Below are 14,726 nucleotides of genomic sequence, written 5' to 3'. Positions count from 1 at the left end.
ATGTAAATACTTATCTAGAATTCAGTGGATTTTGTCAAGCATTTTAGTGACCCCAATAGACTTAAGGGTAAGAAGCAGGTAGTGGATATTGCTATATGTTCCATAGAACTCAAGAATCTACTTTTAAAAAAAATAAATAAACTGAGTCTTATAGAAAGAAACACATGAATGTGTGTATAAGACATTTTAATTTTGCCAACTGTCAAGCAAAATTCATAGCAGGAACATATTTTTATCATTTTATTTTGGTAACTTATTTTCTAAAGTAAGTTAAAATAAATAGCAAAGCTTTGGATAGAGATGTATGTTAACATTCTTCATAAGGATTATAATCATTTGTAAAGAGCAAAATAAATTCCATACTTTTACTAAAACATGGGCTCTATCATAACGTTTCCATAATATATGTATATATGATGCTTTTCTTTTCTTGTATTTATCTCCAAAAGAACTCTTTCACCTCTCTTCTCATTGGTCACTTTCTTCCCCTAAATACGGTGTCTTCTATTTTCATGACGCATTATCACAAACACGCACACACACACACACACACACACACACACACACACACACATATCTATCATCTATCTATCTTAAACCTAGACTACAATATAAAAAACTTAAAGTGAAGCATATAATCAGAATTCTTTTAAGCCATTAAATTCCATGAGCCATAAGCTCACACAGTAATTACATAGACAACCCAGCAGTTGTGCCAGAGGTTTTGCATAACAGATTTAAACCAATATGAAGGTTTTATTTAGCATTATAGCCTCTTGAATAGAAGTGCCTGTTTCTTGCTGCAAATTCTTCTAGTAGTTTGTTTTTGTTTTTGTTTTTTTTTTGTTTGTTTGTTTGTAACAAACTTAGAATTTATTTCCCTGAGGTTAGCACTATCGGGCCATTTATTAGGTATAATGTCTCCCATGCATCTGGAGTTTAGTGATTTCCTTCCCTAGCTTTGTATGACACCTATTCTCCATTATCAGGTTCTCCATTACATCCCTTTGCTATGCGTGAGACATTTTTCCCACTACCATGTCTTTGTTCCCATTTCAATTGAAGAGATCTGCCTTCCTGCATTTATGTTTGACATGCATTTTGTCAGTGTTTAGGACTCCAGGAAAAAGCATTCTATCTAAGCCATTCCCAAATAACCAAGGATATAGAATTAATATTTGTCCAAAGCTGTTGATTCATAGCTACCAAAATAGAGAGAAAAAATAAGCATGCTCTAGCCTTACCTCACTGGCAGACAGAGAAAAATAATATAACTAACCCTGAACTAAAACATTCTTAAACATTTTGCAATTATCTTCATCCCAGATTATTAACTCAAGATCTTAGATCAGATATTTACTGCTTGTGTTTCCCTTGAGAAGATATTGACAAAGGTAGTCAACCCATTTGCTCATCCCCAGGAAAAAGTAAACTTTCCCAAAAGCCTGTACCACCACTAAAGCTAGAGCAAAGCTAGAGAACTGAAAGGAGTAGGAGCCATGATCTGTTTCTTGTGCAAACTAAACCTAGATCCTTTTTTTTTTTTACTTATATTCTTAAGCAATGGATATGAAAGCTTCTCCTAGCAGTCTTAGTTTATTGCTCCATTGTAAATTTTCAATGTTTTGCTGATTCTGAGAAACTCAATCCTCACAAATATTGCAAACAGATTACTGTTGCAAATGTATATATACCATAAACCAAGGATTGGGGTAGAAGAGAAAGAATGGATAGAAAGATCATGTTGTAAGTAGATGTTTTTCCCAGAGATTTTAACTCCTTCACTTGTTTGTGTTTCCTCTTTTTTGAACCCAGAGAGAAGAATTTAGAAACTGGACTTCTGAAGTTTTGAATAACTAAAGTTATAAATATACATGAAATTTATTAGAAATAGAAAGAACTCTTGGCTCTTGGGGGGGGACTCACAAATCCAATTCCAGAGGATCAAATTCCCTTTTCTATAACTCTGCAGATACCAAGTATGCATATAATGAGCATATGTACATATAAGCATAAACTAAAAAGGAAGGAAGAAACTCTGTGAACAAATTAAATTTAGTATGATTTATTTTATCCAGTAAAGGTCCTAGTATTATACATTATTATGTCATGTAGAATTGCTGCACAGAGCCCTTCTACTGATAGACAGAAAAATAAATTACTACAAAACAACACTATCCATCACAGCTTTTCACTAACCTTATGTAGATGTGTCCTATGTATGGTTGCATCTGAACTGCAGTGATTTTCTGCCTTTCTCTGCTTACACTGAAGTAAGACTGAAGATTAAATGTAGCTTATGGTCCAGTACATTCTTCTGTGTAAGATTTTTAACTTGAAGAGATAGATTTTGGTCAAATATAACTCGAGTATCAATATGTATTATAATTTGCATTAAGCACCTCACTACAATATTTAGCATAATTTTCATCAAGCATATCACTAAGTTATTTATAATCACAAAATAGAATGTAATATCATAAAATTCTTCAAAACAAGATTAGTATACATTAAAATAAAATATTTCAGAACTTAAATATTTATATTTTGGACATTTAAGAATGTGTGTAAGATCAGCTGCCTCTATGTGATTCTGCAACCTGGTCTTGTCCTCTCCCTCTGCATATGGATTTTAGTTCGACTCAGTGTTTAGATATAGGTGTTTGCTTCTGTTTCAGGCAGGTACTCTCAGGCCCACCTGAATATGGGTCTCAGCTAGAAGGACTGAGCAGTCTAAGGGACCTCAGACAGTGGAACCAGTATGTATTCCTGGTGCACAAAAGGACCTTGTGGACATATCCCCCATGGAGGGATACTGCCTTAAACTAGAGACAGGAGAGAAGTCCTAGTCCCTACTTCAAATGACTTGACAGATTTACATGTCCTCACCTGGATGGCATTTCCCTACATGTGGAATTGGGACGGAGGGGATGGGAGGGGAGGGTGGTCAGGGTGCATGCAAGAGGGCAGAAAGGGTGAGAGGGAGGGAGAGGAAGGAAAGAGAGGGAACTGGGATCGACATTAAAATAAAAAATAAATAATTATATAAAAAAGAATGTATGTAATGTCAACTCAGATAGAAAGTATTAAGTTAAAAATAATATGAGCAGCCAGAATTGGTGGTACATGCTCCTACTCCCAGCACTCAGAAGGCAGAGGCAGAGGCAGAGGCAGGCTGATCTCTGTGAGTTTGAAGACAGCCAGGACAGGCTTCAAAGCTACACAGAGAAACCCTGTCACAAAACACATCCCCCAGAAAAGTTGAAATTAATTCTAATAAGATACTGTTTATTACCTTTAACAATATTCAGATCAATAACTGTTTACTTCTATGTTGACAGGTAGTTAAATCCATGTTAGAATTCCCATGTTTTCTCCTAATTTTTTGTTAAAGGTGATTGATCACCACAGTAACTACACATCACATAGAACTACTGCCACAATCTCTTGAGTTTCTCAATAGGGAAAAACTTTGAAATTCAAAGCTTTTCTAGCCTCTATTTTTGAATTAAATGTACTTGTTCCTTTCTAAAAACAAATTATTTCTTAGTTGGCAGAAAATGAATAGATCAATTAATCCAAGCTAATATGATAATGAGTATAGCAGGGAAGCCTTTATTATACTAAGGCATGGAAAATAAGACCCGTTTATTTATTCATTGTAGATTGCATCTCATACTAGATGTGTGGTCAGGCTTCCCACGGAATTGCATGAATGATTTCTAATAAAGGGACATTAGTCTGAAAAAATATCTTTCAGACAGGGCTTTTTATCTGTCTGTTTATTCACAGCTACTATTATCTTTATTAATTTTTCCCACTGTTACTTGCATAACTATTGAAACACACACTCACACACACACACACACACACACACACACACATACACACACACTATAGCAGTCTCTTTCTGTGTATTGCTTCCTCCAACTCTATCAGCTACTGCTTTCTCTTACTCATTTTTTTTCTATTTGTCTGTCTAGAGGATTGAAATACAATAGATATAATGAAATCAAACAAATGGTAAGGGGTTTCTCCTCATCCCTAGGGCTTCTGCCTATTCAGATATTTTTCAAATAACTTTATTCAATTATGTGAAGTGTAAGGGGATAGCATCTTAGAGAATTGGGCAGAATGCAATCACATTTGTGAATGAGATAAGAAGCAGTAAATTTCAGTTTGCTTCACAGCCTCCTGAGGAAAAGACACAAACACACACACACACACACACACACACACACACGCACACTCACACACACTCACACACACACACACACTCACACACACTCACACACACACACACACACACAGCGAGAGAGAGAGAGAGAGAGAGAGAGAGAGAGAGAGAGAGAGAGAGAGAGAGTCCCTGTAGATATTGATACAGGAAAGTAAAGTATAATGAAAGGCTACAAAAGTTAAAAGCTACTGCTCTAAGTTGAATATGATATTATAATGAGATAGATTTCTGGATTTAGTAAGTCCCTCTCTCACTACCTTGTTACCTTTCATTGTTATACAGCCTAGAATTCATGAATAAAAGTAGTTACAAAAGCAGACTTAGATTATAGCATGAAGTAGATATCCAGAGCTGTTCACCTGAAGAATGAACGAACAGAGAAACCCCAGAACAAGGGAAAAGGAGATCTAAAACTAAGGGTGATACAAGGATTTAATAAAATGTGTATTCTTAAAATTGTGTAAAACAAAATGCATGATATTTTAATATTTTAATCCCCTAAGTAGTTAATTAAATAATAATGCTGTTTGTTCATAGGCAAATTTCCTTATAGAACAAACAAAGCAAAAATAAAACATTTTATTCTTTTATCTATTGCCAACTACTTATCAGTTTCTCAAATTATCTTCAAAACATAATTCAAATTGATTTTCTATTTGATATTTAATTATCTAAATCAATATTTTTATTTATATGTAATATAAATAAACTCCTCCTTGTCCCATCCACATGGAAGCCATAAAAATAGGCATGTCTGTGTCATCAGCACAGAAAACTTGTAAATCACTTTTATACTAAAATTCTCTGAAACTTTTCTAATTACACTTGGAATGAAATCAAATAGATGTAAATAGCATCTCTTTCAATTAGACTATATCTTTGTTTTGACTTATTCTGATTTTGAAGTAGCCTTCTATTCATTTCTCTATCCCCCTTGCTTTTAATCTCACTGCATATACATTGGAATATTCTTTGCTGATATATCTTGTAATAAATTCATTTAGTTTTCTCCAATATCTAATATTTTTAGTGAAGCCCATTGCATTAATAAAATTATATGAAATTTAATAAATTAATCCAGTGAAATTTTCCATGGATTCATCTCTTTGTTGTCAATTTGCTCTCTTCGTTATAACACTTTTAAGTGATTTTCTGATACTTTCAAATTTCAGATACTTAACAGACTTAATTCTGCTACCTTATTTTTCTCTTGTTGCTAATATTATTTCTTCTATATAGGTATTCATAGAAATTACAACATTCCATGTTCTAGTTATTTAACATGTCTAAGGTTCCATGTTATTTTTTTTTCTTGAAATGAAATATTGCTGTGTTTTACTACCTAGAAAATATTACTTGAAATCTATGAGGTCTGACCTGACTCCATCCATTTCTCTCTCTTTGTACCTGAGTAGTAGATGTCCACATTCCTTCAATAGAGATACAATGTGTAGATGTAGGTCTATTTTTAAGAGAACAGGCAGAGAGATGTTGGAATGATCTACATCTTCAAATTTTAAAATAAAGGCTGTGTGTGTGTGTGTGTATTTTGCCTTTATATATGTCTGTTCACCATGCATATACATCCACATACAAAGTCAGACACTAATATATAGAGCTCGAAATGTTTGATGAAAACTCACCTAAAGGGTCATCAGTCACAATACGTGGGTCATTGGTGTCATTGTAAAGATATTGAAGACAAACAGCAAAACTTTTTGTTTTGCTTTTATTGTGTATTCTTTTTAGATGTTTTAGAGTCTTTCCTGATACAATATCTTCCTTCAAAGAGTAGCTTGGAGGATTCTTGGTGTGCGTGGGGTGCTGCAAATGATTGACATGTTTACTCTTATCCTGTAAGCCCTGTTTGTGGAAATTGCTGTCCTGTAACAATGAACTCTGCTGGCCAGTGCTGAAATTCTCAGGCATTGACTTTACAACAGAAGCTTCAGTTATAGGGATGGAGAGAAAGGTCCATAGTTAAGAGCATTCACAGTTTTAGCATAGGACTTATGACCTCAAATGATTGCTAACAGCCTCATGTGACTCTGATTCAAAGGGGGTCAAATGCTCTTTTCTGTTATCTGTGGCCAATGAGTGACTAAAGTATGCATACCTGAAAGCAGGCAAAACACACACACACACACACACACACATAAATAAATGAATAGGTAGACATATAAATAGAAATATAAATTAATAAATAATTTAAAGTCATCATTAAAAAGATAAGATTCAGTTCATTCAAAATTGTGTCCTTCTGTTCTATCTAAAGTAGACCTCAACTTTAACATAGAAATTTCATGACAAAACAAAATGTCTTGTTAGACACACAATATACCATAATTGTAGCCACTACTACAAAAATTCAAGTATTGTGTTTAATCCTTTTCTTCCTCCCTCCCATGCCCCTCAACCACCCTACTATCCCATTCCCCTCACACCCTTTATATCCAATATATTATTTTAAACATATAAGTACCTAAACAATTGAAGGTTCACTTTTATTAAACTGACCTTTATAGGGTCATTTGTACAGTAGCTATGTCTATTGTGTGTTAGATTTTAAAACTGAATAAATAATGTCATGTTCTTTTTCTTTTTGTAAATTCTTTCTGACTATTTCTATCTGCTATACAAAGAACATAATGACCTATACTTTAAGAACTTTTTTAGCCTTCACTGATACAATTCAGCAATTTTCACATGACACTTTGAAGATATGTCACAGTCAATCTATCAGAGTACAGATTTTTCATGTTTATTATTAAATCCCCTAAAACCATTGACTCATGCTGTCCTTGACATAATAAATTTCTTGTTCCTTAAAAAGTTGCTACAGATGTTCAGTAAAGCAAAATTATGCTTACAACTTACTTTTCAATCTTTGACATAAAAATGCAATTTTTACCTAAGTTTGGTGTGTGTGTTTATTATGCACAGTTACATCTTCCTGAGCTCAAACACAGCAGTCAAGAGAAATACATTTCTTCCTCTTCCGGTGCAAGGCTTTTTAAACTTTAAGTCATAGTATAAAAGGCATATTGTTTCACTAGAAAATGAATTAAAAGGAAATAAATCTTAGTATACCTGAACATGGAGTATCTGAACCCTCAACCAAAAGTAGAATAATTACCTGTTTAAAGATTAACTACTATCCACAGAAACTTTCACTGAGTAAATCAGAAATGGATATGATATAATATATAATAAGATATAATATTTGTCTGACTACTGGTATCAAGTAATTATTTTACATATGTCAAATATCAGCACTCATTCCAACATGTACCTTACTGAACAGATGCCTCTTCTAAAGAAAAATCTGTCACTAGTCTATCTAAATGTATTGCTTTGTCCTTAGTTCCTTGGTGTTGAGCTCAGGGTCCCAGTAGCCTCTATAATCTACCTTGTCCAAGAGAAATGGAAAATATGTAATCTAGAACCAAAATTGGTCTCTAAATACTTGCATGATGCTAATTATATAAACCAGGCTACTTAAACTCTGCCTCTGATCACCAAGAGTTATGCTGAACATCTTGGTGAGAAGGAATGAACAGCTTGAGGCATTATCATTTACCTTGACTATTTGGATATACTATTCAGAGTAGAACAATAGCTCATATTTCAATTAATATATAAGGCATCATATTACATTCTATTTATCAACATTCAAGTCCCATGAACATACTCAATTACTTTTAAAGTTATTTAAGATGTGTCTCCAAAAGATAAATTCAATAGTATAAGTTTATTTTATTCATTTAACTATAGAAATTTTTTTAACCAGGACAAATAATGAACTATTAAAGGGAAATAAACCATTCTTGATTTTATATGATACTCATCTTATTTGCAAAGTAACTGGTTTTTATCAGGACAAAAGTAGAAACAAAAGTCAGCTGTGTCCATTTTCAGCTATCCACTATAACAAGAATATTTACATTCATTGTTTAACTTACTCTTACCGAGAAATATTACCCAGGAAAAATGAGATCAAGGCAGTTCATAAATTTAAAGATAAACAGTATTAAAACTTATATTTATTTCACACTGTCTTTTGTATTATACAAATATATACATATATATATTATTTTCAACAATATTATAAAATATTTGCATGAGTTAGTGTATAAATTTGTGCTTACATGAACACATAATGCATGCATGTGATTGCAAGTGTATGGCTAGCTGCATTCACAGAACTTTAATGGGGACAGTAACTCTCTCTAAAGCAGTAGATAGCTCTCAAGATCCTAATTCGTTTGCATAATAGCTAAAATGAAGAAAGATAGGTTATGAAGATAATGAAGATTAGATATCTTTTTGTCATTTGAATTCTTTCTTTCTTTCTTTTTCTTTCCTTTCATTTATTCTTCTCTCATACAATACCTCCCTATCCTCTCTCCATTCCTCCAAACCCCCCTCCCTACCTCTGCTCCCCCCCCCAGATCCACTACCCTTCTATTTTTGCAGAAAAGAGCAACCCTCCTAGGGATTATCAACTGAACAGAACATAAGAAGGTATAGTAAGAATAGGCACATATCACATATCAAGGATAGATGAGGCAACCCAACAGGAACCTTCTTGTGCCCATACTCTATGTTTTGAAGAACCCAGTGAAAGAAGACTTTCTAAGAAGTTCAGGCAGCATGACCTTAATATTTCCTTCCTAAGAAATACAGTTAATTTCTAGATATTTAATGTAACACACTGTGGGAGCTTAAACTCCAGGTTTGAAGTTTTTGAAAAGCTTTATTTACCAAGTAAAACAAGAATGGCCTCTTTCTGTTAAGCCTTAATCAAATAGTGATCTACTGAACCTAAAACTGTGTTTGCTCACACTTCACCAGTACCTAGAACTGTGTCTTTGATTCTCATCATGACTAGAATTTTAAGAGACAATATTAACAATATTAAATAAAGGTAGTTGTTGAGAAATGTGCATTATGATAACACTAATATACAATGTATTGTCTTACTAAACAGAGTAGGTAAAAATATAGAAACACAAATGAACTCAATTTGAAACATATTTAGTAGAGCTGTGCTTTTTTTCAGAGGATGAGAAATACGTTTTATTTTAATTTTTTTATTTTACAATTATAAATAATTTGTCAAATTTTAATATATTTGGATCATATTCTTCTGTTGTACCCAAGTACCTCCTAATCCCTTCTTTCTCCATATCCAACAACTTTAATTTCTTTATCAAAAATGTAAACAAAATCCCAACAACACAAAACTCCCCAAAAGGACAAATCTGCCCCCTCAAATAAATCATTCCAAACTATAACCAAAAAAGCACACACACACACACACACAGAGAGAGAGAGAGAGAGAGAGAGAGAGAGAGAGAGAGAGAGAGAGAGAGAGAGAGAGAGAGAGAGAGAGAGAGAACAATGTGGAGTCCTTTATATGTTGGTAAACTACTGGTATACATTAGGCCTGTCCTGGGTTGGTTGATCTATTCAGTATTACTACTGGAAAAAAGGGATCCCACTCCCTGCAGATCTAGTGGTTGGCGTTTCATTCATTCATTCATTCATTCATTCATTTTTCAAATTCATAATAAGATAAAAAAACAACTAATAAGATAGAACAAAAACTGTCACAGCAAAGTAGGACCAAACAACCAAAAAGGAAAAAAAGCCAATGAGAAGTCTCAAAAATAAGAATCCCACTAATTAGCACACTCAATTAAACTAGAAACCATAATATATTTGATTGCTACAAACTGGCAGGTCTTGTGCATATTGCTTCATGTCTTGTTTGCTTGGTTGGTGTTTTCCAATAACTCTTGCTCCTACACTCATTCTCCATTCTATTTTTGGGGGGTTCCATGAGCTATGAAGAGAGGTATTTGATGAAGAACAATGAGAATATATACTGTACTTCAATATTAAACTGTCTGAAAGAGAAAGGCAGATAGAATACAAAATACAAAAGCCATAGGACAGAAAATAAAACAAGGCTTTTTAACACAATTAACACTGGATGTATATCTCAGCAGATTTTAAGTTAAAATAGAATTGAATCTGGTGTTGGTGGGAGGTTGTTCAAAGAGAATAATATATTTCTAATATTTCATTGTTAGCAGTAGCAAGAAATTATTATAAATGACAATATAGAAAATACAACATACAAACAAGAAACAACAGCAACAAAAACATTAAGTCGCAAGGTAATGTTCTCTCCCTGATCACTTCATTCTGAGAATCCAGTAGTGGTGTCAGAAGGCTCTAATGAAAGCTGAACTGAAGAATCACAGATAAAGTGAAAAAAATCAAGAGTTAGAACTTCAGAGTTCTTCCACATGGCAGAACTCTGATGTGAGCAATAGGCTGAGGTGAGGCCTGCAGCCTCTCCAGAAGCAAATACATTTATTATACAGAGTCTTGACATTCCACTGAAAAGCACACTAACAGCTCTATCCCATCCTTGGCGACAGAATGAGCACACTGAGTAATACAACCAATAACAGCCATACTTTCAAATGTTTGTCTTCACAAATAATTTACTAAAGTTAACAAAAATTAAAGAAGAAAGAGGGGTTGGCTTGTTTGCCTTGGAGTCATATCAGAATGTTAGCAGAGACTAATGTAATAGAAAACCCTAGACTTGTTACTTGGCTTGGTAGTATAGTAGTACTATCCTACTCTTACAGAGGATCTGAGTTTGGTTCTCAACAACCACCTGCAGTGACTCATAATGCCCACATATCCAGATCCAGGGTATCAAGTGCCGGCTTCCAGTATTTGTTGCAACCTGTGCTAATGTGAGTACACCACACAACACACACATACACATACACACTCACACACATACACACACACACACACACACACACAGAGAGAGAGAGAGAGAGAGAGAATTTAAATTTTAGAATGGAGATTGAACCTTAAGTGTTATAAAAGCTGAAAACATGGATAGAAAAGGTGAGAAAGTAAAGATGCAACACTCTAAAAATCTCCCAGGAATCAAATATGACATGAACATAAAAGCAGTGATAAAACAAATGAAATTAAAACTTCATAAATTAAAAAAAATGAATTCAGTAATATTACACACGTCAGAGACCACCAAAAATACAATATAATTAGGTGTCTTGTGTGCCTTTAAACCAGGAAATCACTCTACAATCAAACTGTGTATCCACACAAAGAATTATATTCCAATCAGATTTCACCCAAAACCAGGATGCTAGATGACACTTAAGTGATATAATTAAACTATTTAAATAAAGTACAATCCTATGTCTAAGTAAATTAAATAATAGACTACAGGGAGAAAAACTTATTATTTCTGTAATAATTTCTTAAATTCTCAGTAGATAAGAAATTACTTCGGAAGTTAGAAAATTAAAAGGTGCATTGATTGGACCTCCTAAAACTGAGAAGCTTCTGTAAGGCAAAGCACACAGTCAAAAAGACAAAACAGCAACCCAGAGTATGGGAAAAGATCTTCACCAACCCCAAATCTGACAGAGGGCCAGTCTCTAAATTATACAAAGAACTGAAGAAGCTAGTCACCAAAACACCAAAAAATCCAATTAAAAAGCAGGGAACAGAACTAAATGGAGAATTCTCAATAGAGGAACCTAAAAGGCTGAAAGACACTTAAGAAATTGCTTAACATCCTTAGCCATCAGGTATATGCAAATCAAAAGAACTTGGAGATACCATCTTACTCCTGTCAAAATGCTTAAAAACAGTTTATGCTGGAGAGGATGTGGAGAAAGGGAAACACTCTTCCACTACTGGTGAGAACAAACTCATACAGCTACTTTGGAAATCAGTACGGCTGTTCATCAGGAAAATGAGAATCAGTGGAAGATTCAGAAATTCCACTCTTTGGCATATACCCAAAAGATGCACATTCATGCAACAAAGACATCTGTTTAACTATGTTCATAGCAGCATTATTTGTAATAGCCAGAACCTGGAAACAACCTAACCTAGATACATCTCAACTGAAGAATAGATAAAGAAAATGTAGTACATTTACACAATGGAGTACTACTCGGCTGAAAAACAAAACAATGGAATCTTGAAATTTGCAGGCAAATGAATGGAACTAGAAGTAACTATCCTGAGTGAGGTAACCCAGTCACAAAAAGATGAACATTTTATGCACTCACTCATATATGGATTTTAGACATAGAACAAAGGAGTATCAGCCTAAAATTCACACAGCCAGAGAAGCTAGGAAACGAGGAGGCCACAGAAGAAGAAAGGGAAAAAAATCTCATGAGCATGAGCATATTGGGACCTAGGGGATGGGGGAGGATAGGGAGTAATAAGAATGGAAGGGGAGAAGAGAAGGGGAGAAGAGATCATGAGGGAACAGAAGATTGAGTTGGGGGAAGAATCGAGGAGAGCAAGAAAAGACATACCATTAAAGAGGGAGCCATTATAGGTTTGAAGAGAAATCTAGCACTAGAGAAATGTCCAGAGACCTACAGGAATAACCCCAACTAACAATCTAAATAATACTGGGAGAGGCTACGTTAAATTCTCTTCCTTGATAATGAGATTGATGAATACCTTGTATGCCATTATAGAGCCTTCATTCAGAAACTGATGGAAACAGAAGTAGACACCCACAGCTAAACACTGAGCTGAACTCCTGAAAACAAGTTGCAGAGAGGAAGAAGTGATGAGCAAAGGCGTCAAGACCAGACTGGAGAAACCCACACAGAAAGCTGACCTGAGTAAGGAGGAGCTCATGGACCCCAAGCTGATAGCTGGAAAAGCAACTGACCCAGACTCCCTGAATGCGGATCTCAGTTATGAGGCCTGGGTAGTCTATGGGACCTCTGACAGTGGAACCAGGATGTATCCCTGGTGCAAGAATGGACTTCAGGAGCCCATTCCCCATAGACAGATACCCCCTTAGCCTAGAGACAGGAAGGAGGGCCTAGGACCCTACTCCAAATGACTTGACAGATTTTGATCAACCCTCCTGGAAGGCATCACTCTCCCTGTGGATGGGGTGAGGGAATGGGTTGGAAGGGGGTGTGGGGAGTAAGGAAGTGAGGAAGGGAGAAGGAACTGGGATCAATGTGTAAAATAAGGAAAAAAAAAACTCAAAAGGAAAAAACCTGCACTGAACATGGACTAAGATTTAAAGGGAAACCGAATACTTATTAGAAGTGTAAAAATCATTGTATTATTAAATATTTGTGAACTATTAAAATCTGATTATATAAAATTGTGAACCTTTACGTACAATAACTACTGACCTGACATAGGATACTCAATATGAATAGTGTCACAGATGAGCTCTAAAAGAAATATAAAAATAAGGTCAGATGTTGGCGGTGCGCTCCTTTAATCCAAGCACTAGTGAGGCATAGACAGCTGGATCTCTGTAACTTTGAGGCCAGCCTGGTCTACAGACAGATTTCCAGGACATGCTGCAAAACCATACACAGAAAACCCTTTCTATGGAAAAAAAAAAAACTATAAATGTATGTATGTATGTATGTATGTATGTATGTAGGTAAGTATATAAAGGTTTTAAGAATGAAGAACACTCAAAAGAAAGAAGCAACACATAAGGCTTAAATAACAGAAAAAATAGGATTGAATGCTGTTTGAATACCCTGTTGTGTTAAAAATACCTTTTTAAAACAGGAAAAAATGTTGACAATGCAACAGTATAAATGATTGAATTAGTAAATTATTGGTAGCTGTAACAGAAAAAAATAAACCACAAATTATGTTAAAAAAAGTATTGACTACAATGAGATATAGGCAAAGGATTATGAACAAATCAAGAACCATTATTCATCATGATGAACTTGTAAATATGAACTAATGTATAGTTGAAATTTGTAGGAAAAACAACTTAGTTATACTAATATGCATAATAAGCAATGTATTTCAAAATGAATTTTGTTTGCAATACTAAAATGTAATTTCTGATGAGACTATCTCCATTCAATTTTTAAAGCAGTAATTTATAAGGCTAGTAGACTTGTGTTTATCTGACCTCCACTGTTACTTGTTTTTACTACTAAATTATTACATATCAATTCTAACACTTAATTAAATATTGAATGATACAATCTCTAAATGTTTGTTTCCCTTGGGAGAATGTTGTTGCTAAGTATGGAAAGGATTAAAGCATCAATTTAAATATAATTACAAAACTATGATGTATATTGATTTAATAATACTTAAAATCACCATGATATAATCCAAGTGCATTGTATTAGAAAAATGTATTAATAAACTATTAAGAGAGATGGTTGTGTTCAATTGGCATTTTCAAATTTATTGATTGAACATGGGAAGAATCAACAGTGAGTTTACATTAATATCAATAAATGTGCTTTCCCACTCCAAAAGAGAGTCTACATAATAATTGTGGGGTGTTTTATAAACATTCCAGAAAGACCAAATGAATTAAATGACTTACTTCAAATAGAAGAGTGATGTGTGTTGAGTTACTGTATTTTTAAGTTAACACACAATCTGCACT

This window comes from Phodopus roborovskii, unplaced genomic scaffold (genome assembly GCF_943737965.1).
Source record: "Phodopus roborovskii unplaced genomic scaffold, PHOROB, whole genome shotgun sequence".
Taxonomy (NCBI): Eukaryota; Metazoa; Chordata; class Mammalia; order Rodentia; family Cricetidae; genus Phodopus; species Phodopus roborovskii.
This window is presented reverse-complemented; position numbering follows the sequence as displayed.